Below are 20,029 nucleotides of genomic sequence, written 5' to 3' on the forward strand. Positions count from 1 at the left end.
AACTACTTGCAAGCATGGGCAAAGCACACCGATAATCTAAAAGATTTACATTGTCTCCTTTTAAAAAGGCAACGTCAGCGTGAAGAGATCCAGCAGCCACACTGCAGGAAAAATGCCCCAACGTGACCATCAATGAGGATGCACTGTTTGACGAGGTTACTGGCCAGCAAGAGTTCCTAAAGGGGGGATRGCTTGAAGAATGGAAAACATCTGGGGTGGCAAGTAGCCTAGTGGTTAGAGTGTTGGGCCAGTAACTGAAAGGTTGCTAGATCGAATCCCTGAGCTGACAAGGTAAAGTCGTTCTGCCCCTGAACAAGGCAGGGCCGCAGTTCTCTGCTGCCAATGACTGGAACSAATTGCAAAAATCGCTGAAGTTGGAGACTTACATTTCCCTCACTAACTTTAAACATCAGCTATCTGAGCAGCTAACCGATCGCTGTAGCTGCACATAGTCCATCTGTAAATAGCCCACCCAATCTACCTACCTCATCCCCATCCTCATTTTTATTTACTTTGCTGCCCTTTTACACACCAGTATCACTACTTACACACCATCATCTGCTCATCATCATCTGCTCATTTATCACTCCAGTGTTAATCTGTTAAATTGTAATTACTTTGCTACTATGGCCTATTTATTGCCTTACCTCCTCACGCCATTTGCACACACTGTATTTAGACTTTCTTTTTTTTCTATTGTGTTATTGACTGTATGCTTGTTTATTCTGTGTTGTTGTTTCTGTCGCACTGCTTTGCTTTATCTTGGCCAGGTCGTAGTTGTAAATGAGAACTTGTTCTCAACTAGCCTACCTGGTTAAATAAAAAAATATAATAAAAAAGAGCCGTCATTGTAAATAAGAATTTGTTCTCAAATGACAAGGTTAACTTCAGAGATACCCACTTCAAAAAGAATGACATCCCACACACTAACCTGGCTAGATTAGCATCTGTTGTCATGGGAGTGTTCTCCCAAATGAATGATTTTATTTAACTAGGTGGTTAGTCAGTTAAGAACAAATTCTTATTTTCTATGATGGCCTAGGAACAGTGGGTTACCTGCCTTGTTCAAGGGCAGAACYACAGATTTTTACCTTGTCAGCTTGGGGATTTGATCTTGCAACCTTTTGGTTACAAGTCCAATGCTCTAACCACTAGGCTACCTGCCACCCCAATGATATATGGACAGCAGCAAGAAATAGGTTCACTGTTCCTAACATCAAGGCCATGCTTATTGTGAAGACAAACTTCAACCTCCCCTGCCAGAAGTTCATGGAGAAGCTGGCCAAAGACAGAGCAATCCTGAAGAAAATACATTCTTCTGAGAAATATACAGATTAGGTTGGTATATGTATATTATGTAGTTACCAATTTCATCATCATCTTATTTCTTTATTATGTTAAGTATTTCACATTTACTATTGTCTCTGTTTTTTCAATTTTGCTCATGTTCTCTTCTGCTCTTATTCTACCCAGACTACCAGGACCACTGAATGGCTGTTCAGATCGGACAGTTCTGTCTTGTCTTTAGTGTTTCTGTAATATAGTTGTTTTCTCTGTCTATCACWGTGTGCCTGTTAGACTAAATACATGGAACCGGAATTGTCCCACTTTTTTATTTCATAGATAATAACATTGGATATTTGAATGATATATTGACCGCTGAACTGGAAATGGCCCCAGTTTTCATTTCAGAAATCTGGTCACCTTAATCCAAGGTCGTCATCATAACCAATGTCAACCCTTGTCAATGATGTTACATAGCTAGCTAGTAACATTARTTACAGTTGCTGATGTTAGCAGGCATCAGGCTAACTAGCTAGTCAACTCCAGTCATGTGCTAACGTTTGCTGGCAAACCTAGCATTAGGTGGCTGGTTGTAACATTGTAGCTTTCTGTTTAATAGCTAGCCATATCTACGACTAAAAAGAGAAGAGGTTTTACAATCAAAATACAAAAGATCTCAGATTGTAAACCTCTTCTATTTTTAGTCATAGATATGGCTACCGGTAGTTGTTTAGCTAACTAACTTAGCTGGTTAGCTAGCTACCTAGCTAGCTAAGTTAGCAAACAAAAAATAATTTGATTACCCCCCACTGTATCACAGTACTATGTTAGCCAMAAATACAAAATATGGGTTTCAGTAGATTAAATAAAGTTAGTTAGCTAGGTGACTTGCAGGAAAAATAACTTACTTAACTAGGCACCGTATTTGTAATCTGCCCTCTTGGTGCTGGCATCGACTTTAGTTGAGCTTCTAACGTTAGCTAACTCCAACTCTTTGTTTCGAATCCTATTTGCTATATTCCGGTTGAAACATGTATGGTTGAATGTCTCCATGTAGCTAATAGATGCTCCATCGTCAAATTAGTGTTGATGCCTCAGACATGATGATAACATGCCCAGATTCCCCAAGGGTGAAATTCCCCTTAAAGTTTGCCTAAGACATGTCTGTGATGGCCTGATCACTGATGACGATGAGACCGCCTTCAGGGAGGAGGACTGAGACAAGGCAGTGTGGTGCCAGGACAACAACTTCTCCCTCAACGTCAGCAAGACAAAGGAGCTGATCGTGGACTACAGGAAATGGAGGGCCGAGCACGCCACCATCCAAATCGACGGGGCTGTACTGGAGAAGGTCGAGAGCTCCTCGTTTTCCACACCACATAGGATAGCATAGGACATATTATCATGGTCCACACACACCATCACAGTTGCGAAGAGGGCAAAACAARGCCTCTTCCCCCTCTGGAGGCTGAAAAGATTCGACATGGGGCCTCAGATCCTCAAAAGGTTTTACAGCTGCACCATTGAGAGCATCTTGACTGGCTGCATCACCGCTTGGTATGGCAACTGCTTGGCATCTGACCGGGTAGTGTGTACGGCCCAATATATCACTGGGGCCGAGCTCCCTGACATCAAGGACTTCTATACCAGGCGGTGTCAGAGGAAGGCCCTAAAAATGGTCTCCAGCCACCCAAGACTGTTCTTTCTGGTACTGCACGGCAAGCTGTACCGAAGTTTGGAACCAACAGGACCCTGAACAGCTTCTACCCCCAAGCCATAAGGCTGCTAAATAGTTAACCAATAGCCACCCGGACTATCTGCATTGAACCTTTTTGCACTAACTCTTTTGACGCATCACATACACTGCTGTTACTGTTCATTATCTATCCTGTTGCCTAGTCACTTTATCCCTACCTATATGTGCATATCTACCTCTATTACCTTGTACCCCTGCACATCGACTCGGTACTGGTACCACGTGTATATAGCCAAGTTGTCGTTACTCATTGTGTATTTATTATTATTAATGTTTTTATTATTTCTCTTTTTTTCTCGCTGCGTTGTTGGGAAGGGCCCGTAAGTACTGTAAGCATTTCACTGTTAGTCTACACATGTTGTTTACGAAGCGTGTAACAAATACACATTTATTTGATATATTATTAGACTTTCTTTTCTCATGTAACCTTTTTTTGGTACCATCAAAAGAAAGAAGAAAAGTCTATGAACTTTGAAGAACTTCTTGAACCTTTTAATTCTCCTGCTGTAGGCTATTGCTTAACTTTAGCCAATGGAAAGGTACAGACAATCTGTCTTTGATACCCTAGTACTGTCTTTTGCCCTTTTCTATCAAAACAATAAACCCCTGTCTTCACAAAGAACTCCTGCTTACGTGGTTATGTGAGTCATGTCAAACACATGTCTTCGAGTCTTGTGTAAACATAGCATGAGGCCTCTGAAACTGAAATGACCTTTCGCAAGCGAGCAGAGCCTGTAGTCGAGGGCAACAGATACAATCTCAATGAGAGCCTTCTGACTAATAAAATCATAACGTGGGCTAAATGAAATCATACTAAACTGGCATAGAAGCCAAGGAGCCTGGGTGTACTAGAAGAGAGCCAGTGGATGCCCAGGTCAATGGAGAATTAACTAAGGCCCAGTGAAATACTGAGAAAGGTATTTTGGTTCTGGCTGATAAGGCCACACATTGAGCTCATTCATTTCCCTCTAGTGTGCTCTATTTGTGTTTCTACCATTACGGCAAACCACAAACAAGTACACAAGATTTACACATGCCACATCAGCAATTTCCTATTTTCAACAGAACACAAAATTAACATGGCATTTTCACTGGTACTGTAGTATAAGGCAGGATTGGGGTCAACCAAATGAAATATATGTGTTGCCGTGGCTCACTAACCTTCAGTCCAAGCTAGAGTTCACCCACTATGGCTGTGTCCCAAATGGCATCCTATTCCCTACATAGTGCAGTATCTTTGACCAGGGCCCATAGGGGTCTGATCAAAAGTAGTGCATAATATAGAGAATAGGGTGCCAATATGGGACTCAATAGATGTGCATTATAAACAGCKCTCAAGCTACTATTTCATAGCTGCTGGCTGGTGCAACGGCGCTATCTCTATATTGAGAGCGACATTTCAAATGCATTTCCACACCCAGGCACGAAGGTGGCCTTGAGTCGGCTGCGTTTTCTCTCTGAATCACATGCCTTTCATAACAAAATGTGATGAAATCAGGGGCCAAGTTTTCTGACTCAATGGTGGTCTGCCATTAATGCTGGGCTATACCAAGAGACAGAGCACAGCTTGGTCTGGATACACTCACCACTCATACATACAGCATGGACCAAAACAGCAGGGTGCTTTTCGCTTGTTGTTTAGCTCTGTTTTACCATACAAGATGAAGGTCTGATCATTAAAACAGAGGTATTTGTGGGATTTTACAGGCCTTTCTCTTTCACTCATTCTTTCTGACAGAAGCCCTAGGCTTGTGGTCAAATCAGTATAGTTCCCCAAATATCTAGCWATTGGATTCAATAGATTCTCAGATCCAATAGTCTTTAATACAGGGTTTTGTTTTTCTTTGATTTGAAGGAGTTTACATTTACTGGCTAGTATTGAGCCACTCTGACTTAACAGATGTTGGTCAGTGGCTGTCGAAGACTACAGAAAGGTGTCAGTGTGTGGAATGATGTAACAATATACACTCAGTGGTCAGTTTATTAGGAACATGTTGACACCATGCAGGATGGGGCCTTAGACTCATGCTGCTTATGCCAAATCCTGACTCTGCCATCAGCATGACGCAACAGAAACCGTGATTTGTCCAGTGTCGGTGATCGCGTGCCCAATGGAGCCACTTCTTCTTGTTTTTAGCTAATAGTAGTGAAACCCAGTGTGGTCGTCTGCTGCAATAGCCCATCCATGACAAGGGTCAATGAGTTGTGCGTTCTGAGATACCATTTTCGTGAACAGGTTGGTGTAATAAACTGGCCACTGGGTGTAAATGACTAAGTCTTTCTGTAACTGCGGTACAGATTAAAAGGTCTCTAGTGTGGGTAGTAGGGTTTGGTGTTGACTCCATATTGACTATATATGTGTTTTAGATGAGCTCAGCAGTAGGTGTGGGTCCTCTCGCTGGGTAGGCATGTCACGGCCTGTGAGATTCACCAATGACGATGCTGCTTTAAAGTATACAGTTCTGTGGTTTTACAGATACTTTTACACCTGGCACCTTTCCCTCTGTCTGTCATACTCATATTGCTAATAGTTAATACGAGTTAGTTGCTAATTGGATGCTTTCCAAGCTGAGGAAAGATTACTATTTTGGCTTAATTGTTCTCTGTGATTCAGCTAAGCTGACATTAGTGGGTATCTAGATGTAGATTTAAAGTGGCTCAGCATGATTGATTCTCCCCCACAGGTCGTCTGTGGTCAGGGGATGTCACTAAGGACCCTGGAGACAGGGCAGGGACAATAGTCAGGAATCAGGATGCAATTATCTGGGACACTTCCCATCTGAATCTCTGTGAGGATTTCCCTTCTCAGCCCCCCTCACAGTCCCACAGTCTCACTGGCAACCACAAGGCCTGCAGGAAAGGGGGGCTACTGGAGTGGAGTGGTGGGGCTGAGGTCTGTGGTTTAGCCAGCGTTTCCACTCCCTGCTCATATGATTGCCTGTGAGTAACCAGGCCACCGAGATCAAGCAGCGGCGGATAGAACAGGCCCCAGAACTGCATGTGGAGTACGAGTACTATGCAATGAGGGCTGTACAATCCATGCCAAAAACAAAAGCAAAAGTAAGAAAGACTATTCAGAGACACTTTACTTGACTAGCACTTTGACACATTTGACAGATTGATATGAGTCTAGCACTTTGAGATCAGTCAAAAGTCCATTTGATATCTCATGACAAGGTCATTCAAATGTTGTATAATAACTAACTTAGATGGTAACTTTACATGAAGTAACGTAGTGGGGCTTGCTTTTGGTCTTTAAAATTAGTTTTTGTGGTAGTGTAAAAAGTTTAAAAAGTTTAATTTTACTATTTAAAGCAAAGCAGTTACATATAGTCAAGTAAAATAACTGTTCTAATTACTTTGATATACTACTATATCAACCTTATTACTTTGGATTGTGGGGCAGTTAGATCACACATTTAATCAGAAATAGCTACACTCGGACCACTACACCTTTATACACTCTCCTACCAAAATACCACAGTATATGCCAACTGTCATAATAGAGCATAGAAGACAACGAGGCATTAAATAAAATACATATTACAACATATTTGGATGATAGCGGGATGTTCATGTAGTCCTCTCTGGGCTGGAGGGGGATCAGTGGGAAGAGGGWCCCACTGGCCGGAAAGACGTTACCCCTTCCCTCGGAGCACCTCTGCCCCCCGGGGGGGACACATAAGTTAACTGAGCATAGCATACAGTGGGGCAAAAAAGTATTTAGTCAGCCACCAATTGTGCAAGTTCGCCCACTTAAGAAGATGAGAGAGGCCTGTAATTTTCATCATAGGTACACTTCAACTATGACAGACAAAATGATAAAAGAAAATCCAGAAAATCACATTGTAGGATTTTTAATGAATTTATTTGCAAATTATGGTGGAAAATAAGTATTTGGTCACCTCCAAACAAGCAAGATTTCTGGCTCTCACAGACCTGTAACTTCTTCTTTAAGAGGCTCCTCTGTCCTCCACTCGTTACCTGTATTAATGGCACCTGTTTGAACTTGTTATCAGTATAAAAGACACCTGTCCACAACCTCAAACAGTCACACTCCAAACTCCACTATGGCCAAGACCAAAGAGCTGTCAAAGGACACCAGAAACAAAATTGTAGACCTGCACCAGGCTGGGAAGACTGAATCTGCAATAGGTAAGCAGCTTGGTTTGAAGAAATCAACTGTGGGAGCAATTATTAGGAAATGGAAGACATACAAGACCACTGATAATCTCCCTCGATCTGGGGCTCCACGCAAGATCTCACCCCGTGGGGTCAAAATGATCACAAGAACGGTGAGCAAAAATCCCAGAACCACACGGGGGGACCTAGTGAATGACCTGCAGAGAGCTGGAACCAAAGTAACAAAGCCTACCATCAGTAACACACTACGCCGCCAGGGACTCAAATCCTGCAGTGCCAGACGTGTCCCCCTGCTTAAGCCAGTACATGTCCAGGCCCGTCTGAAGTTTGCTAGAGAGCATTTGGATGATCCAGAAGAAGATTGGGAGAATGTCATAGGGTCAGATGAAACCAAAATAGAACTTTTTGGTAAAAACTCAACTCGTCGTGTTTGGAGGACAAAGAATGCTGAGTTGCATCCAAAGAACACCATACCTACTGTGAAGCATGGGGGTGGAAACATCATGCTTTGGGGCTGTTTTTCTGCAAAGGGACCAGGACGACTGATCCGTGTAAAGGAAAGAATGAATGGGGCCATGTATCGTGAGATTTTGAGTGAAAACCTCCTTCCATCAGCAAGGGCATTGAAGATGAAACGTGGCTGGATCTTTCAGCATGACAATGATCCCAAACACACCGCCCGGGCAACGAAGGAGTGGCTTCGTAAGAAGCATTTCAAGGTCCTGGAGTGGCCTAGCCAGTCTCCAGATCTCAACCCCATAGAAAATCTTTGGAGGGAGTTGAAAGTCCGTGTTGCCCAGCAACAGCCCCAAAACATCACTGCTCTAGAGGAGATCTGCATGGAGGAATGGGCCAAAATACCAGCAACAGTGTGTGAAAACCTTGTGAAGACGTTTGACCTCTGTCATTGCCAACAAAGGGTATATAACAAAGTATTGAGATAAACTTTTGTTATTGACCAAATACTTATTTTCCACCATAATTTGCAAATAAATTCATAAAAAATCCTACAATGTGATTTTCTGGATTTTTTTTCTCATTTTGTCTGTCATAGTTGAAGTGTACCTATGATGAAAATGACAGGCCTCTCTCATCTTTTTAAGTGGGAGAACTTGCACAATTGGTGGTTGACTAAATACTTTTTTGCCCCACTGTATATACACACCTGATTCAATTTTCTCAGTTTAGTTTTTCCAGGTGTCAGTTTGTTCAAGTAAAAGAAAAAATTGCTCTCAAATTCACACCTTTTAAATATAAAAACAACAAATTGGATGTTCTAAGAATGCTTAAACCACATCAGGAGACCTTTTTTTTTAGGTCTGGGAAAAATAAAATAAATTTAGATTTTTGGGTGTAGTTACCCTTTAATGCAAGAGAGCGATGTTTCTGTTGCAGRAGGCAACAAAAAATTTGCAGCAGGCAGACAAGTTTGCTGTCACTCGTTTCTTCTTTTTTCCCTCCTCTCGCTTCGCTTGTTAGATATTATGGACATTGATAGCTTGCTAGAAAACGTCCTCACCTATTGATGTATCATAGTAGCAYGCTCCAGGAGGCAGCAGCAATCTAAATGATCAGACCGAAACATTCAAGAAGTGACCGGGTGCAGCGAGTGAACGGAGACATCTATCCAATCAAAGCAGCAGGATCAACGTATCCACCGCCACCGCAACGTATCTCTCATTTACAACTGCAACCTGGCCAAGTATATATATATAGTGTGTGCAAATGAGGTAAGATAAGGGAGGTAAGGCAATAAAATAGGCCATAGTGACGAGGTAATTACGATATAGCAATTAAACACTGGAGTGGTAGATGTGCAGAAGATGAATGTGGAGGTAGAGATACTGGGGTAAAAAGGAGCAAAGTAAATAAATAAATACAGTATGGGGATGAGGTAGTTGGATGGGCTATTTACAGATGGGCTATGTACAGGTGCAATGATCTGTGAGCTGCTCTGACAGCTGGTGCTTGAAGKTAGTGAGGGAGATAAGAGTCTCCAGCTTCAGCGATTTTTGCAGTTCGTTACAGTCATCGGCAGCAGAGAACTGGAAGGAAAGGCAGCCAAAGGAAGTGTTGGCTTTGGGGATGACCAGTAAAATATACCTGCTGGAGCGCGTGCTGCGGGTGGGTGCTGCTATGGTGACCAGTGAATTGAGATAAGGCGGGGCTTTACCTAGCAAAGACTTGTAGATGACCTGGAGRCAGTGGGTTTGGCGACGAGTATGAAGCGAGGGCCAGCCAACGAGAGCATACAGGTCGCAGTGGTGGGTAGTATATGGGGCTTTGGTGACAAAACGGATGGCACTGTGATAGACTGCATCCAATTTGTTGAGTAGAGTGTTGGAGGCTATTTTGTAAATGACATCGCAGAAGTCGAGGAACGGTAGGATAGTCAGTTTTACGAGGGTATGTTTAGCAGCATGAGTGAAGGAGACTTTGTTGCGAAATAGGAAGCCAATTCTAGATTTAATTTTGGATTGGAGAGGCTTAATGTGGGTCTGGAAGGAGAGTTTACAGTCTAACCAGACACCTAGGCCTTTGTTGTTGTCCACGTATTCTAGGTCAGAACCGTCCAGAGTAGTGATGCTGGACGGGCGGGCAGGTGCGGGCAGCGATCGGGTTGAAGAGCATGCATTTAGTTTTACTTGCATTTAAGAGCAGCTGGAGGCCACGGAAGGAGTGTTGTATGGCATTGAAGCTCGTCTGGAGGTTAGTTAACACAGTGTCCAAAGAAGGTCCAGAAGTATACAGAATGGTGTCGTCTGCGTAGAGGTGGATCAGAGAATCACCAGCCGCAAGAAAAAATCATTGATGTATACAGAGAAGAGAGTCGGCCCGAGAATTGAACCCTGTGGCACCCCCATAGAGACTGCCAGAGGTCCGCACAACAGGCCCTCCGATTTGACACACTGAACTCTATCAGAGAAGTAGTTGGTGAACCAGGCGAGGCAGTCATTTGAGAAACCAAGGCTGTTGAGTCTTCCGATAAGAATGTGGTGATTGATAGAGTAGAAAGTCTTGGCCAGGTCAATGAATACGGCTGCACAGTATTGTCTCTTATCGATGGCAGTTAAGATATTGTTTAGGATCTTGAGCATGGCTGAGGTGCACCCATGACCAGCTCGGAAGCCAGATTGCATAGCGGAGAAGGTACGGTGCGATTCGAAATGGTCGGTGATTTGTTTGTTAACTTGGCTTTCGAAGACCTTAGACAGGCAGGGTAGGATAGATATAGGTCTGTAGCAGTTTGGGTCTAGAGTGTCTCCCCCTTTGAAGAGGGGGATGACCGCGMCATTTTTCCAATCTTTGAGGATCTCAGACGATACGAAAGAGAGGTTGAACATGCTAGTAACAGGGGTTGCAAATTTTGGCAGATCATTTTAGAAAGAGATGGTCCAGATTGTCTAGCCCAGCTGATTTGTAAGGGTCCACATTTTGCAGCTCTTTCAGAACATCTGTAAGAGGTGCGTAACTGGCTGCAGGGAAGTCAGGCGCAGGGGAYCAGAAATGGGTAACAACCGGAGCAGTTTAATGCGGCAAAACAAACTTCACCCAGAACAACAAAATACGGGTTGAAATAACCCGTCTCAAACCAGTCTGAAGTGCACATACACTTTACAACAAACAATTCCACACACAGACATGGAGGGAACAGAGGGTTATATGCACGTCAAGTAATGAGGGAATATAAACCAGGTGTGCGGGAAAACAAGACAAAACAAATGGAAAATGAAAGGTGGATCGGCGATGGCTAGAAGACCGGTGACGTCGACCGCCGAACGCCACCCYAACAAGGAGAGGAACCGACTTCGGCGGAAGTTGTGACAACATCAGCTATCTGGATTTGGGTGAAGGAGAAATGGGGAGGCTTGGGCGAGTTGCTGTGGGGGGTGCAGGGCAGTTGACCGGGGTAGGGGTAGCCAGGTGGAAAGCATGACCAGCCGTAGAAAAATGCTTATTGAAATTCTCAATTATCGTGGATTTATCGGTGGAGACAGTGTTTCCTATTTCCTGATCAATAAAATGTCAGTGTCAGTGAGTGTTCGACAAGGAGACCCCAGCTCCGCTAAAACCATTGACAACTACGTGCCATTTCCAAGAAATTGTTAAATAAAAGTTATGACAATACGGAACAAAAACATAAACTTAACATGCAATAATTTCAAAGATTTTAGTGAGTTACAGTCAATTTAAATAAATTCATTAAGCCCTAATCTGTAAATTTCACCTGACTGGGAATACAGATATGCATCTGTTGGTCACAGATACCTTTTTAAAAAAGGTAAGGTGTGGATCAGAAAACCAGACAGTATCTGGTGTGTCCACCATTTGCCACTTGCAGCGCGACACATCTCCTTCGCATAGAGTTGATCAGGCTGTTGATTGTGGACTGTGGAATGTTTTCTCACACCTCTTCAATGGCTGTGAGAAGTTGCTGGATATTGGCGGGAACCTGAACACGATCCAAAGCATCCCAAACATGTTCAATGTGTGACATGTCTGGTAAGTATGCAGGCCATGGAAGAACCGGGTCATTTTCAGCTTCCAGGAYTTGTGTACAGATCCTTGCGACATGGGGCCGTTCATTATCATGCTGAAACATGAGGTGATGGCGGCGGATGAATGGCACAACAATGGGCCTCAGAATCTTTTTAATATCTCTATGCATTCAAATTGCCATCGATAAAATGCAATTGTGTTCGTTGTCCGTAGCTTATGCTCGCCCATACCATAACCCCACCACCACCATGGGGCATTCTGTTCACAATGTCGACATCAACAAACCGCTCGCCCACACAACGCCATACACGGGGTCTGCGGTTGTGAGGCAGGTTGGATGTACTGCCAAATTCTCTAAAATTATGTTGGAGGTAGCTTATGGTAGAGAAATTAACATTGCATTCTCTGGCAACAACTCTGGTGGACATTCCTGCAGTCAGCATGCCAATTGCACGTTCCCCCAAAACTTGAGACATCTGTGGCATTGTGTTGTGTGACAAAACTGCACATTTTAGAGTGCCCCTTTATTGTCCCCAGCACAAGGTGCACCTGTGTTATGATCATGCTGTTTAATCAGGTTCTTCTTGATATGCCACACCTGTCAGGTGGAAGGATTATCTTGGTGAAGGAGAAATGTTCACTAACAGGGATGTAAACAAATTTGTGCACAAAATTTGAGTTAAATGTTTGTATGGAACATTTCAGGGATCTTTTATTTCAGCTCATGAGACCAACACTTAACATGTTGCCTTTTATATTTTTGTTCAGTGTATTTGGTTTTAATATCATCACCTCTTAAAGCACACAGTCAGAACTACATATTTCCTATTTTTTTCACATTTAGCTCTATCAGAGTTATAGAGCAAATAACTGCATGCTTTTCAAGATCAGTAAACATCAATTTATCATGTATTTTCATATAGGTGAGGGTAGCCTATCCATTTGGCATGTAGCCAGCTAGCTAAGAAAACAACGTGCCATTTAGCTTGCTTCATCAGAGATTAGGCTTTTGGAAAGAGCTTGACATTGGCAAAGTTGTCAGTCGGACTACTGTCATCACCACTGTAGATGGCAAACAAATATAGCCATCTAGTTCATCCCCTGAAAGATAGCTTGTTAACTAGCCATATTGACGTGATCTGTTATTAGCTAGCTAGCGAATTTGATGTGATCCATTAATCAATGTAGCCGTGATTAAACACTCTTAAAAGCAATGTTGAAAAAGGAATAATGTTACCTAACTTTGCTAGATAGGCCTAGTTTGGTTGGGGGGAAAAGTACATTAGGTCTATTTACCACTGTGTTTAGCCAACTGTACAAAGTTTCTACCAGAAAGGGAAAGGGAAAGGGGGGATACCTAGTCAGTTGTACAACTGAATGCCTTCAACTGAAATGTGCCTTCTACAACTAAACCCCTCTGAAGCTTGCAAAGTAAACATTGTCAGCTAATAGTATATCGGCAAGTGCGCCCTTCTGCTGCTTGACAGGCAGAGCCCACAAAGGATGGGAAATGAAACATTCACTGTCTTCTCGGTAAGGAATTCCAGTGTAGATTTGGCCTTGTGTTTCATGTTACTGGAACTTTGTAGTGGCTGGGTGTATTGATACAACATCCAAAATGTAACTAATAACTTCATCATGCACAAAGGGATATTCAATGTCTGCTTTTTAAAATTATTTTTGTCTATGTATAGGTGGCCTTCTTTGTTTAAAATTCACTGCTCGACTGAGGGACTGTACAGATAATAGCTAGAAACCTAAAATTCTACACATTTTGTCATGGGGCTGAGAGAGAAAAAATTGCAGGTTTAAGACAAATTATCTGGGATTCTACACATTTTGCCATGGCTTATGCCGTGTTCTTATGCTAACTGGGTCAAACATTGTACCAAAATCAATGGGGGCTGAATAACGAGAAGTCGGAAGTATTCGCAAGCCCCACTATTAATGCCGTTCGTTAGAAAATAACTATCAGTCATCTCATCTCAGTGCTGGGAGCTTCATCCTGCTACGAGCAGGAAATCCATAGAACTATCTGTGCTTTATCTGAGCTTTGATTAATTTCCTCGTCTCTTCCTTCCTCCTAGCTCCTTCCCCTCGGTTGCCACAGCATCGGACTCCCTGTTGCCCATGAAGCCGGGTCGCAAACCAGGAAGGAAAAGGAAGCAAACACTTTGTCCACATAGCTGGGTGGGTATGGACAGATACATGAGAAATGTCCTGGAACTGAAGGAGTTCATCCAGTGTACAACTTTAATAAAGACTAGTAAGCTTGGTTGTACAGTATTAATTCCCAGTTGAGAATTAAAGATTGATTGATGGAAGGGATTTGATATCCACTAGATACTAATGCATGCACTGATATGAATAGGTTATGATATACTTCAGAGATTACAGTTGATAAAATAGAGCTGTACTGTTACTGTAGTTCCCATATGCAAGAATTAACTTATAAAGTCTCACAAAGGGAAAAATACATGTCCACTTTTTGCACACCGCCTCCTCTCCTCCCCCAACCCCATTCTTCGTATTACTTCAGGCTTATATCACCCCCATTCCTTATACAATAATTAACTCCCCTTGCCCAGATGACTGCTATGGTAGTGGCAGCCATTTCAGTACACGCAGGCTTGGGAATGGAACTCTGATGAAACACTCTGTAATGCAGTATGTCAATTCAATAGAGGGTCATACACCAGGGTCAAAAATAATCTTCCTCTACCATCGGCACTCTGTTTGATTCAAATTGCAGGCCTTGTTCGCTTTTGACAGTTGAATAAAAGTCTCTTTATTTTCTTGTTGGGAACTCCCACTGGGGAGAGTTAGTAAAGCGCCGCATGATGTAACTCCAACAATCACATACACTTAATGAAAATGACAGTAGAGTGTTTAGCGAACTGTGGAGAAGTGGGATTCTGAAAGGTGATGGTTCTGTCATTAGTTGAAGCCTGTGATAATTTGAGCCTTTATTTTTCCTGATGAATTAAATAGAAGTTTTAGCAATCAGAGGTAGAAGTCAATTCTGTGGAACATCCCTATTATGAGGAAACATCCTGTTATGAGGAAAAACTCAGCAACCTGCTATTACCTCACAACATAGTTTCACTGAACTTCTGGGTTTAAACAAATAGGCAGGGTGTAATTGTGTTAATGTCACTGACGTGGTATTCACTTTATCTCTTGGATGGTCTTCTTCTTTGTTCAAGCCTCCTTGTGTAGAACGCTTCCAGACGAGTAACAACAGAGTAGGATCAGATGGGTTTGGGTGTCCTCAAGGGGCCTACACAGACCACTGTCGTGATGCGTTCTTGGAACTCAGTGTGACTTTCCTGAAATGTCTGTGAGATCAGGATGGTTGTAAGAGGCTAGAGGATGATGGTGATGATGAGTATTTATCACACCAGACACACTCAGATTGTCCATACAGATGCACCACAAGCCAGCACAGACAGTGAAACCTGTATATTATTAACTACAGTAACATGCCTCGGGCTAGTCTGCTAGTGCAGCAACCTCTCAATGATTCGTTTTTGGAAGAGAGGGAGGAGGGCCCCATTTAAATATTGAATTGCTGGTTGCATGTGTTGATAGTTACTATAGTGACTTATTTGCTCTGGCTTTTGTTTTCTCTCCCGGTGTGTCGACACCGTTCCTGTTGGCGGTGAGGGAGAGGTTGAGCAATTCCCCAGGCCATTGCGTAAGCTGCCCCCCTTCACTTTCAGGTGCAAGCGAGTGAGTCTGTCTGTGTGGCTGAAAGTCAACCCTCTTCTAGGAATGTGGTACGTGTCAGAGGAGTGGGACTGAGGTAATGCCATACAAATACTGCTCCAGCCCCACTGGCTACACAGTCACACAGACAGGCAGCACAGCACAGGGGTTGCGCAAGACCCAATGCCTGCTGTACAGTGGCAGGCAAGCTCACATTACATTTACATTTACATTTAAGTCATTTAGCAGACGCTCTTATCCAGAGCGACTTACAAATTGGTGCATTCACCTTATGAGAGATGGGGAGAGATGTAGACTGAGAGAGGGAGAAAGGTAGACAGAGAGACAGAGGGAGGGTCAGGGGAAGACAGAGAGAGAGTGAGAGAGAGAATACAAAACAAGAGGCAGCGACAAAGGTGGAGATAGAAGGTATAGGGAGGAAGAGTAAAAATAAGCAGTGAAAGAGAAAGCAAGAGATTGACAGCCAGTGAGGCAAACAGTGTGTGACTGAGAAGCAGCTAGGGACATAATAAAACAATGAAAAAGTAAGAGAGAGTAGAGGCTGAGAAATTGGTGAGAAGCATGATTGACCGACAGAAATCAGAGAGCCAAGAGAGAGAAAGTAAAAACAATGAGAAGCAGACAAGCAACAGGTTGAGGGAGAGAGAAGGGTAGGCACAGAAAGTGAGGAAAAAAGACTCACTGAGAAAGAGAATGGGAGGCAGAGAAAGTGAGGAAAAGAGACCTGAGAGAGAGAAACCATCCACATTGTTCAGACTACTACTACTACTACACACCAGGCACCTCTAGTAATACTGATCCCCGCACTGGAGCTGAATTTCTTTCACTCATGATTTCTCTTTCGCCTTATCTCCGTGTCAGAGTCTGTTTTACGACCTTGCCACGGTTAATGCTTGTGTGTGTGTGTGTATAAGATCCTGGGTATGACACAACAGCCCAGACAGGGCTGTCTACATACTTTACAGTGTACACCATCAAATGTAATGCCAGGCAATAACAGTGTTTCCCATTGAAACATGGAGCATAGCGGGACTGAATGCTATCATGCCGTAACGAGTTGCAATCAGTGTGAAACGATGACCAACACTTATGCCTGATGTCCAGCAGATGCATATGCGTTTTGTTTTGCCGGATGTCTAGCCTGCATTTTCCGTACATGTGCTTCGCTTTTCAATTAGCTAAACGCTAGCTAGTTGTAGTCTGTGTGTACTTCCATTTGTCCCACCACGCGGTTAAGCAACGCACGAGATGAAAATATTGGAACGCATGCAGTACACAGAACGCACCGTAGCCTACTGCGGACTGCTCCATTGACAATGGGTCCTGTCTAATTCTCTCTGCAAGCGGTTCAATTGCCAGTGCAAACAGGAGGGAGGAGAGGGGACATCCCTGTCTTATGCCCCTTTCTAAGGTAATTTAATCAACTAGTGTATTATTTGTGTTTATTTTTGCTTTAGGACATTTATACAAATTTTTTATTAAATGTATTATTTCAGCTGGAGAGTTCCAAAGTTTTGAATAGAAAAGGACATGCAAGATGGTCGAAAGCCTTTTCGGCATTTACAGCCATTATTGATAAACCTATATCTTGTTTTTTTACTTATTGTATTATACTGAGGGGTTTATAATCAACAGGGGACTCTCCAGATTTTCCTGGTTTTAATATAACTGAAATAACTGTTTGATACATGGAACTAGGAAGTACTGAATTGAGTGACATGTGTGTTGTCATTTGTGTTACAGTTTTTTTTGATTGCTTAAGCACGATTTTCAAAACAGGGCCCGTGTTTTCAAAACACTACACACAATTAGCACAACCACACATCCAATTAGCAAAACACTACAGATCCTTTGCAAAATTAAACACTCTTGTAAAAWCTATASACTTCTTTTTAAAAACCACACTTTGTTACCATATGAAACACACACGTTTCACATTACTATACTCTGTTTGCACGAGTTACACTCTGCTGTGATAAACCTAAAACACTTTMAGCACTTCTACTTCCCTATGATTAGAGTAGGCTACTATCAACAAAGTACAAATATAATGTAAATTCACCAAACACTACACAAGACCAATGTTGCAGACTGAAGAAACTCATTTATTTCTCAACACGCCCAAAATGTTGACATGGAGATTCATAATACTGTAACCAAACGTCACTTTACGTATTGTAAGTTCAAAAAAAAATTACAAAAAATAACTACACATTGTCTCTTCGCCTAGCTGGATCTGGCCAGAGAATTTCATCAACATCGCAGGCAATGTTGTCATTAGCAAGACACCTTGGAAAGAAACGTCTTGAATGACGAATCCATCCTTGCATTGCTGCTACCTCCATCTGGTCACAGGCCTCCTCCATGGCTTGGATGAGGGGTACCTCAGCCTGGAGACGGAGATCATATACCTTCCACCGCCATGCCGAGAAAAACTCTTCTATAGGGTTGAGGAATGGAGAGTATGGTGGAAGATATAGGACGGTGAAATGTGGATGTTGCTGAAACCAGTTCTGAACCAGAGCAGAGCGGTGGAAAGACACATTGTCCCAGACAACAATGTATTGCATATGATAAATTCGATTTGCTGCTGTTATGTTGTGCAATTGGTCCAAGAATGTAAGTATGAGTGCTGTGTTGTAAGGGCCCATATGGGCATGGCGGTGGAGGACCCCATTCTGTGTAATGGCTGCACAGAGTGTTATATTACCCCCACGTTGCCCTGGGACATTGACTATAGCCCTGTGGCCAATGATGTTTCTTCCCCTCCTTCGTGTTCTCGTCAGGTTGAACCCAGCCTCATCTACGTAAATGAACTCATGCTGGATCTCTTCTCCATCCATTCGTAAAACTCTCTGAAAAACAGTGTCAGGCAAAATTGTGTAGTTCAGTGTAGATCTAGTATACATATTACAGTACAGTAAAAGATTATGAGACAGTATGCAAGATCACACTGCTAAAGTGAATACATACATCTGCATAATCATGCCGCAGTCGTTTCACCCTTTCGGAATTGCGCTCGAAAGGCACTCGATAAATTTGCTTCATTTGAATATGTTTTTTTTTTAGGATGCGTGCCAGTGTTGATGTTGAGACCTGATGGATATCGTTGAAAATGGCGTGGTTATTGACAATGTTAGCTTGGAGCTGCTTGAGTGTTATAGCATTGTTGGCCAAAACCATGTTTACTATCTCCCTCTCTTGCTGTTCTGTGAACATAGGAGGCCTTCCCCCTTGTCGTCCCTGACCCTCAATCCTATGTAGAAAAAAAACAGTATACAATAGTACAGTAATTTCACAGGAAAAGGTAACAGAAGTGCTGATAGTGCATAGAATACAGTACTGTAAGCAGTTACTGAAACCGTGCAGATGTTTTTGATATGAGGATATTTTTACAATACCTATTTTCCAGTCGAAATGTTCTCATCACACTTGCCACTGTATATCGGCTTAGATTTGGCTGTACTCGCAGTCCAGCCTCCCTCAGCGTCAGGCCGTGGTTGACAACGTGGTCAACCAGTGTTGCGCGGATCTCATTTGTCAGATTCGGTCCTCTTTGAGCACCTTCTTGTCTTCCTCTTCCTCTTTCTCTTCCTCCCCTTCCTCATCCTCCTCGTTCTCCTCGTCCTCCTCGTTCTCCTCGTCCTCGTCCTCCTCGTTCTCCTCGTCCTCCTCGTTCTCCTCGTCCTCCTCCTCCTCGTCCTCCTCGTTCTCCTCGTCGTCCTCCTCCTCCTCCTCCTCCTCCTCCTCGTCTTACTCTTTCTCTGACTCTTTCCATTGTGTTTGAAGACCGATGAACTCACCTGCTGCTTTTTATAGTGCTTATGCACCTGATTGGTGTGTCTACAATTAAGCAAACGAGTGTTTGCACACCTGATGACTGTGTTGAACCAATTGGTTGGACGGTGTGGTAATTTGACAGTCAGTGCTTTGGTATTGCAAGGACGTGACTTCATGATAGATTTTTGTGTGTAATGTATGTTAAGTGTGTTTAGTGTTTTGCAAATCACTGTGTGTAGAGTTTTGCAACAAGTGTGAGGTTGACAATGTGCTTATAGTTGTGCAAATATGGGCTGATGTTTTGCTTCTTGAGTGTAAGGTTTTGCTAATAGTGTACTACTTTTAATTTGAGTGTGTAAGCAATCCAAAAGAACTGTAATAGGATTTCATTGTCTGTAGGCACTAAACATTCATAAATGCTCTTTTCAAGCCATGTCAACAACCACAGGTTAACAATGACAAGACATCCCCATAGATGGATGCAGACCTACTGTATTCATTTATGTAGCATATATGAATATATTACACATAGTTAATAAAAAGCTTATACATTTTAGCCATCTTGACACAATGAAAAAAGCATCACATTTCCAGTCAGTCCTCTTCCTCTTCAGCACCTGGCACTCTGAAAAGGCATATGATCCAACAGCCACACTCGCCTCCTGCAACGTTCATGCAATCTCTGAATAGAGCTACATATTCCATTGCTGTGGAATCCTGTGGTGCTGCTTGGAACACGCAAGCAGACTGAGCTATTTGTGTGCTGCTTGGAACACGCAAGCAGACTGAGCTATTTGTGTGCTGCTTGGAACACGCAAGCAGACTGAGCTATTTGTG

The sequence above is a fragment of the Salvelinus sp. IW2-2015 genome, linkage group LG11 (genome assembly GCF_002910315.2).
Source record: "Salvelinus sp. IW2-2015 linkage group LG11, ASM291031v2, whole genome shotgun sequence".
Lineage (NCBI taxonomy): Eukaryota > Metazoa > Chordata > Actinopteri > Salmoniformes > Salmonidae > Salvelinus > Salvelinus sp. IW2-2015.